This window comes from Amblyomma maculatum, chromosome 5, assembly GCF_055883805.1.
Source record: "Amblyomma maculatum isolate TAMU_Amacu chromosome 5, ASM5588380v1, whole genome shotgun sequence".
NCBI classification, from domain to species: Eukaryota; Metazoa; Arthropoda; class Arachnida; order Ixodida; family Ixodidae; genus Amblyomma; species Amblyomma maculatum.
The window spans coordinates 41320773-41329505 of NC_139348.1; the positions used below are offsets into that span (position 1 = coordinate 41320773).

At 44.9% G+C, this 8733-nt stretch overlaps 1 long non-coding RNA gene across 1 annotated transcript; it reads left to right on the forward strand.

The window, feature by feature from the left end:
* The first annotated feature begins 1085 nt into the window (after window positions 1-1085).
* On the forward strand, window positions 1086-8025 carry LOC146188137 (uncharacterized). Its single transcript, XR_014707484.1, has 3 exons — window positions 1086-1242; window positions 2612-2737; window positions 7174-8025. It is a non-coding gene; the product is annotated as an uncharacterized LOC146188137 (long non-coding RNA).
* The last annotated feature ends 708 nt before the right edge of the window (window positions 8026-8733 follow it).

The following is an 8733-nucleotide window of genomic DNA, read 5'->3' on the forward strand; positions in this document are numbered from 1 at the left end:
GACGATTGCCGACTAACATCGATGAACGGCGGCTTGCGGGCGAGTGCGTCGTCACCGCGGCGGCAAGCGCACCGCATTTGTTTGCTACCGGAGGCTTCCAACCACGATTATACTGGGCTTCCAACGTACGTAGAGAATGTAAGATCGTTTGCATCACGCAGTGCGTCGGTAGCGGAAGCCATCGGGCGGAACGATGATTGCCGTCAAGGATACGGAAACAAGTCGCTAGGTAAGGGGTTCTACGCACGTTGTGAACATCACAATAGTGAGTAGATTTTGTTATTGACTGCGTGTGTTTGCCGAAGAGTTCTGAAGATCATAGTAAACTTGTATTGTGCCTGCTTTATCTCAGATATGCGAAGCGAACACACGCATTTCGTGACCCTGGCTGCCCCGCCGGACCAACGCCTCCTCCACGGCGCGTTCGTCTAGCGTTTGTGAATGCGCCGTAAAAACGCCTGCTTCTTTTCATTTCATCCTTCTGTCAATTATATATGAGCGAATCAAAAGCGTCCAAAATAAAGTTGTAAGTTCAGTGCAGTTGTGTGTGTCCCTAGCCTCTTGTCTGCCAGCGCTGCGACACCATCCCAGACGGCCACTGACGTCCGACGGACAACCGAACTCGGCCGCAACTCGGCGGCCGATTTCGGACGTCCGCCGGAATTCCGGCGTACGTACGAAAGCGGATGGTCGAATCCGTTCGCCCAGCGGACAGCCGCCGTACGTCCGCCACTGGATTTGCTTTCACACAGCTATGATATAGTTTGTAGTCGTCGTGCTCGCCTGAACTGCGTATAAATCAGTAATGCCGTCAAGTCTGCATTATATGATGCCAGAGCGAATCGATGCGATAGAAAGCGTTTCCATTAAACAGTTTTTTTTTTTATTTTCCGCATGTTTCATCGTTGAATTCTTCCATCCAAAATTTTTTATTAAAAGTTAAATGACCATTAAACATGTTTCTATCATGATGCTTCGGTGAAATTTTAATCAGTGGCTGAATAGACGCAGCAAGCAGCAAGCTCAAAAAGAACGAAACCGAACCTATCCTCAAAAAAATCTGAAATGAGCCAATCCAATCCACCTGACAAGTTGAAGTTTAGTCATGGAAGATGGCTTCACGTTTCCGTGTTCTGCATTTTCTGCGCAGTTACAAATACCTACGGCTGTAATGCACTGCTAGCATTGTTTTTGCTGTGGCTTGGTGCGGCTGGCACACTTTGTTCACCCGCTGATTCCAAAGTAAGTATTTCACCGAACTTTTGTTTCTTTAGTTGAACTTTTCGATGCACCGATAGTGGTGAGCTTTTGCGTAAGGAAACAGCTCTGTACAGCAGCCGAACGGTCGAGTGTTTTAGGCGAGACTGACAGGATGGCTCCGCGCCGACTAACTAAAGTGCAGCCTCAAGTCTGAGGGCCATCTTTTCGGCATTACTGGACGCTGCGCCAGTAAGCAGCGCAACTTCTCTGTCTCTGATAAAGGAGTGCCTGCCCGAGCTTTAAAGGAGTTAATTTGTTAACCATGCGCAACGTGCTGAGTTGTAAAAACTATACGAGAAAACTTTTGCGCTCCTCGAGCCTATCGTGCGACATGCCTACACTTGTGAAAACGTCGCGAGTTTTTTTTTTTTTTTTTTTAATGGACAGCCGCTGATCTTTCTCTTTCGAGCTTTACGGCAACTACAGTTCTAGAAGGAACGGCTGTAGCTACTAAATAACTAAAGGTTTAGTACTCTCCTTCAGCTTTGACAAACCAGGACAGCACCTTGCGCATTTTGGTTATGCATGTGAGACCGAACCGCGCAGAACAACCGGACAAGGAGATGAGAGAAAAAAAAAAGTCAGCACTTGTCTTTTTCTTGACCCGTTCTGCGCTGTTCTGGCACGAATTTGACATACCGCCGCCGCGATACAGTTGGGCTGTGAGCTCTTGTGCCTGCAACGCCTTCTTTTATGCAAAACAGGCGTACTGGGAAACCATGCAAGCCGCGGGCTAAAAAAAAAAGAAAAAAAAAAACAAAAAACGAGTTGAGCAAAAGTGAGATGAAAACAAAATTGTTGTTGCTTTGTCCTTACAGATATTCAAAGGCTCCTCAGAACTTCACTGCATTATTGACAGCGAGATAATGCCGAAGCTGCACTAGAGCCATGCAGCACCTTATAGTGCATGATACTGAGCTTATGTGTCGCACTGAAAGCTCTTACCATGTTCTTAGATTATCATATTAAAGTAGCTTTAAACCCATGCTTTTTAATACAGTGATAGCCATAAATTGAATCTAGGGCATCATGCTCACATACAAGGCTTCTGATAACCGCTGGTCATGATGTGGGCTATAGCAGAAACCTGTACCTGGTCATCTTACAAGCATTTGTGCAATTGATGCTTTTAATGTGTTGTAAAAGATTTTGTGTTCTCTTTCTGTATGGGAATGCTTTCCTTATAGAAGGCTAACATTTGGTTTGCTACAGCAAAACTTCTACCTAGTCATCCTAAAAACAGCACCGCAGTTGGTGCTTTTAATGTATTGTAAAAGTATTTGTGTTCTGCTTCTGTATGGCAATGCTTTTCTCGTTGAAGACTAGCATGAGGCTTCCAAAAATTTTTCAGATGCCATTTGCTGTAGCCGATTTCGTAGGCCAACAGGAAGCAGCACTTTGAACATGGAAAACTGTCATCCACGGGGGAAAAACAGCAACATCCCTTTGCATTCTCATTTCTTTGGTATGGCTAAAAGTGAGTATTGTATCATTATCTATATTATTAATATTGAATCATGATTGTCAGTGTTGAAGTTGTTTGAGCGTGATGATTTTAAACACACAGGACATCCCTTCGACATTAAGGTTTTAGCTTGTTTACATGTAGGATGTAGAACTGGTTTCAACAAACTTTATGCAGCAAATTCTTTTTACATTGTCCACCATGTTACTTTTTGTCATTGGACACAGTCGTCCACTCTTAGCTTGAATGGGATTGTGTGGCATGCAGTTTGCAAAATAGCAATGCATCCGTCACAGCCATGCATCAAGGCTAAGTGGCTTGTGCGTAGAGGGACCAGCCGCTCCAGCTTCACGTCATCTGCCTCTTTGCTCCGGTGTGCAGACGTGCATTGAGGCAAAGTGGTTTATTTGTAGAGAAACCAGGAGCTTCTTTGTCACATCTGGCTGTTTGTTACGGTGTGCAGATGCGCATTGAGGCAAAATGGCTGATGTGTAGAGGGACCAGGAGCTGCTGCTTAACGTCCTTCGCCTCTTTACTACAGTGCACAGCCGTGCATTGATGCTAAGTGGCTTGTGCATGGAGGGCCCAGGAGCTGCAGCTTCACGTCTGCCTCTTCGCTCAGGTACGCAGGTGCGTATTGAGGCAAAATGGCTTATGCATAGAGGGACCAGGAGCAGCTGTGTGGCGTAGTGTGTATATTTGCTATGGTGCGTATCGAAGTACAATGGGGGGCTCATGTGTAAAGGTACCATGAGCTGCTGCGTCATGTCGTCTGCCTCTTTACTATGGTGCGCAGGCATGCATCAAGGCAAAGTGGCTTATGCATAGAAGGACCAGGAGCTGTTGCTTCACATCTGCTATGATGCGCAGCTGCGTATTATGGGTGGTGGTGGAAAACATTGCCATCAGATACAAATACAGGAGGTTACTAGCTGACCCTGAGGGGGCCTGTCCTGACAAAAACAAGGGGTCCCTAGTTTGGGACCCAAGTGGTGGTAGAGGGACTAGAGGCTGGTACTTCACGCTGTCTGCCTCTTCGCTACGGTGTGCAGCTGCGATGGATGCAGTGGCATCTCAAAAAGTGGATGCCACACACTCGCATGTTCAGCCTGAGTGGACGACTGTGTACCTGCTATAGCTTTGTTATTCATAGAATAAACCTAGGCCAAGTTGGATCAATTATAGCTCTCCTCATATGTGGTCAGCAAAGAAAAGCCACTCCAGAAAATCTGATGCATTTACTGTCATAGGGTTCTTATTCGTATACATGCTACTGACAAGTCAGATTCTTCACCCTCAGAAATGCCAGAAAAATAACCAAGGGTGCGTCTGCAATAGTCTAGCTTGCTCTTTCTCTGCAGACTTGAGTCAGATGTGTGTTCCATTGCTGTGGGTGGGACAGGCGTGAATCTTTGATTTTAAGCTTGCAACAAGTATGTTATTGTAGTTTAAAGGCAAAACGGTACTAATAATCGTAGCCCCCCGTGGCCTTTATCCCCTTTTAATAGTGTTGCTAGACACTGAATTACTAGTTTACTCTGCACTGTTTCTGTCTAGTTAATGTGCGGAGATGTACATATATTTATATGACTTGGAGTTGTCGACTTTGTACTTAGAAACATTGTAGTGTTATCTGATGTGTTGCTTTCATTTCTTTAATGATTTCTGTAAGGGATCGGTGGGTATGCTAGGCACCATTATTAGTCTGCTCTTTTTGGGTCACCTGTTCAATGCCCAGCTGCGGCCGTCTCCCACTTGCCCTCGGACAGGAGGCGGAGAGACGCGCACAGATAGGCAGCTACAGCAGCTACAGTGCTTAACGGAAACGTAGGCAGAGAGGGAAAGAAGTCCCCTCTTCCGAGGACTTTGCTGTCGCACTCAAAGACGCGGGGACAGACAGTTTGTTGTCGTTGCTGTGTCATGTAGGGGGCTCATTTTTATTTAAGGAGCTTTACGAACAGTATACAACTAAGGGGTCCTTAGTACTAAGCGTACTAAGGGATCCTTAGTACGCTGACTGGACCCATCACCCGGAGGCAGCACAGCTTTGAAACGAGCACCTCTTTTGGAAGAACTGCTTATCGTTCAAAGAAAAAACACTGTCAGGTTGAAGGGTGTAAGGCCCTCTTCCTTGTTGGGGAGCCCATAAAAGTGACAATTATTCAGTGCAGGCGCGCTGAGTGGGGTCTCGTTGAGGATTCCAACCCTGGATGTTAACAATGGTGGGAGATAGCGGCGTTGAAAAAAGGCAAGTGTGTAACAGCGACGGTATGATGTGGGTTGGCTCTTCTGATGTGGTCCGCAATGGTGCTGACTCGGACGCCAATAATTGCAATAATTGCCCTGTAAAAGGAGCCGCCAAGGATGCAAGCTTTGGGCAATGGTTGCGCACGTGGGACACCGTTTTGATGGGTTCTAATTATTTATTTTCTTTTTTTTTTTCCTAGGGGAGAGAGTTTGGCATGTGACCTAGTGAGCCAATCATTTCGAGGTCCATTCTCTAAATTCCGTTTGTTGTGAAACAAATTTGTTGTCCCTTTTGCATTGCTTGTATTAGGGAGAGGGTGAAGAACTTATGAAAGTGGAAAGACATGCCAAAATGCCAAAGTTAATGAAACGGCCCCGCGGCCTGGAGAACTCGTTCTGAGCTAGATTTTGATCTCTTTACTCTTCGGCATAGATCATGGTCATTGTTTCACCTGTTGTAAATACGTACATTCATGTATAAAATTTTCAGTTCATCTTCCTCTCCGTGTGCAAGTTGTTGTGGCCAGATGCAGTAAATTCACTATTTTCATTTCTATATAATGTGCCTTTCTGAAGATGGTGAGCTCTTTTGTCCAATCGTGTAAGAAAGCTGCAAAGCGCTCCCAAATCTTCCACTAAACTGTGTGATATCTTTAATACTAACTGCGGCTTGGTGTCACTCAAAACATGTAATTGAGGTAGATTTCTTCCCCCCCCCCCCCTCTTTTTGTTCGTTCAAATGAGGATCAGCGGACACTAACTCTTGCTTTTGTAATGCCCTAGGCCCCGCCTTAAGGTAGTACTCCAATGTCGATACCATTTTTATAGCTATGGCTGTCCAATAGCACTAATGTCTTTTATACACTTCTTTTACTAATCTCTTACCCAAGTGGTAGCTTATACTGCGGGGGCGAAAGTCTGGACAGTATGTCTGTAGATTTTGGACTAGAATCGCGATGTAAACGAATTGTGACCTTATTTCTCTTGCACACATGAAAGAACTAACGTTCAACTTTCACATCGACAAGTATGGTCCGAGTTTCCTGGTCGATGTGAAAGTTATGTGCTTTGATTGCAGTTTGTGTAGTCCACACACTTGTCCCCGATATTACATAGGGGCAAATTAGGCGCCTTTACAGGGGCAGTTTCTTTGGCGCCCACTACCTTCCCCATAAAAAAGCTACAGTGTTTCTTGTGAACAGCTGGCTGCATTTATAAATACCATTATTTTTTTTGTAATTTGTTGTGCGCAGTTGAGAAATCCATGACATACATCCATGCTGCATGCTGCCGGTAATACATCAGGAGCTTGTGGTTATCAGCTTTTTGTGTTTTGTGTAACTATAAACCTTGCTATTGTAATGTCACATATAGCGCTGTGGGTAAACAAATAACTTTACTTTTAACTCTTGTAGAAGCATGAACACTGCGCAATCACTGCGGCGGGCTATGCTTCCACATTGGGCTTTAGCCACATGTCAAATGTCTATCATTATTCTGCTGCAGCAGCTTGCATGTTATCAGATAAGTTAATTCGTCGCAGCTGCTCTAAGGAGACGCTTTCTAGAGGCTTGTAGCCTAGATGTTGATGTCGATATACCCCCGACACGCCCAGGGAATGTCTTCAGTAGAGGGTACATGGAAACCAGCGAAATGTGCAGTTTACAGAACAAAAAGGTAACAATTTTAAATGATTTTATTATTGATCACTTCTTTTCAGAGCAGGAACAATGACTTTAGAAATTGCCTGTTAAACCGCTCAAAATGCAGGTTTCTGCCACCAATGCGTACCTGTGTAATACTGCAATGCTCTGGCTGTGCTTTATGTTCATATACAGCATCCTTTATGCTTAATTTCTCTGCATGTGCACACCATGTCTTGGGCATTGCTGAGGGCGCATAGCAGCAAGCATAACATGCCATGTTTGTTCAGAGTGGCATGTTCAAAGAGACGACATAAAAACATTAAAATACTGAATGCCAGGTTCTGGTCAAACTACGTTTGTATCTTTTGTTATTCTGCATGGGTTTTGCTGCAGTTATATGACCTTTCTATATAGTATGTGACAGTTCTGAATGGAGATGCATGCGTACAGTGCCATCTGGAAAAAGCAATTGAGAGAAACTGGCAGTTGCCCTTGGAGATGTGTAATCAAAGTTCAGCACAGATAACTTGAATTTCATTTTCCCTTCTATTGCAGGAGGAGCCCAGCCTGCTCTTTCCATCTTAGGCCTGAAAGACTAGCAACAGCTGATCGAGCAAATGCACAGGATAGTAACTGCTCCTGGAATCCCGGCCTGCGGAGGCCACCCACACAGAACTCGATCATCTCGCTAATTCCGAAATATTAGGTTTCAATAAATACCTTTTCCTCCACCACCTCCCCAAGGGAAGAGCTGTCACGGCCAAGGATAATTAAAAAAAATTATTCAAGTAGATTCTTAATACTCCAGTTGGCCTGCATTTTACCATGCCATTCCTTAACATCGATATTTTTTTAGTGTAGACTATTTATGCATGCAGTTTTTGCAAAATGCTTTTTTTACAACCTCGCATGCTGGTATGCCTATGCACTTAGCATGTTTTCAGGAATGGTGCATTTGTGCAAAGCTCAGCTAGCATATGTGCCTCTTTGATGGAAGTTTTAATTGCACACTACTGTTCAGTGCTTTGTGTGTGAAAGTAAAGCAGACAACAGGAAACTTGAACCTGTTGCATATTCTATTGTCTGCTTTACTCTCACGACAAAGGCATTGAGCACTAGTATGTGACTGAAATTTCCATGGCACATGCTTGCTGAGCTTTACACGAATGTTATTGGCAAGTTTTTAAACGAATAGCGGGCCCTGCAAGCATGTTCCGGGAAACGTCCGAATGTCCGCCTCCGGCTGCCCGTCGGACGTCCGTGGGACGCGATCCGGATCCACGAACGATAGTCCGACGGACGTCCGCTGTACGTATATCGAACATAACCGGACTTCCGTCGGATGTCCGAAGGTCCGAGAACGGACGTCCGTCGGTCGACCGTCGGACGTCTATGGCCGTCTGGGATAATGTTTGATAGCGGTACTCCTGTGCACCGAAAGGTGATCGAAGGTCTGCTGAACACCTGCGTCTTTTTCTTGATTAAGCTCTAAAAACCCGTGTTGGTCATCGAACGATCTTGATTATATGCATTGATGTGTGCAATACCACTTGTAAGTCGGCTTCTCTGCAAGGCTTTTTTTCCAACCAAAAGGTCTCGTTCCCACTCGTGCATTGTTTTTTAACAGTTGTCTTCAAAATGACCTAGCGAGAGCTGTCGAAAGGGTTCTGTATACCTGCCCTTTATATGTAAAGCACAGGATGAAGGGAATATTGATTGTCCAGCGCGCCTTGCTCCTCGATGACTGGTCTCGGGCCATTTGTCACGCTCCCTGCCTGCGACACATTCGCGGCTTGAAAGTGAATGCGCCGTAAAAACGCCTGCTTCTTTTCATTTCTGCAAAGACCGGAAGTCTTTTCTGAGGACAAGACATTTTTTTTTTTTTGAAAACAAGCCTTGCAGGGAGAGACTGACTTAGATTTCGGCTTCGGCAAGAGATACATTTCCTGAATATGCTGAGACGGGCTGTATGCCAAGGAATGCATGTTGCAGTGAAATTTTGTTCATGGCAAAAGCAATAGGACACAAATATTTATAGTGTTTAAATTTATTTGCTGCCTAAGAAATCGGGGTGCTTCTGTTATGCAGGTAATCATCACTACCAAGTTACAAGGC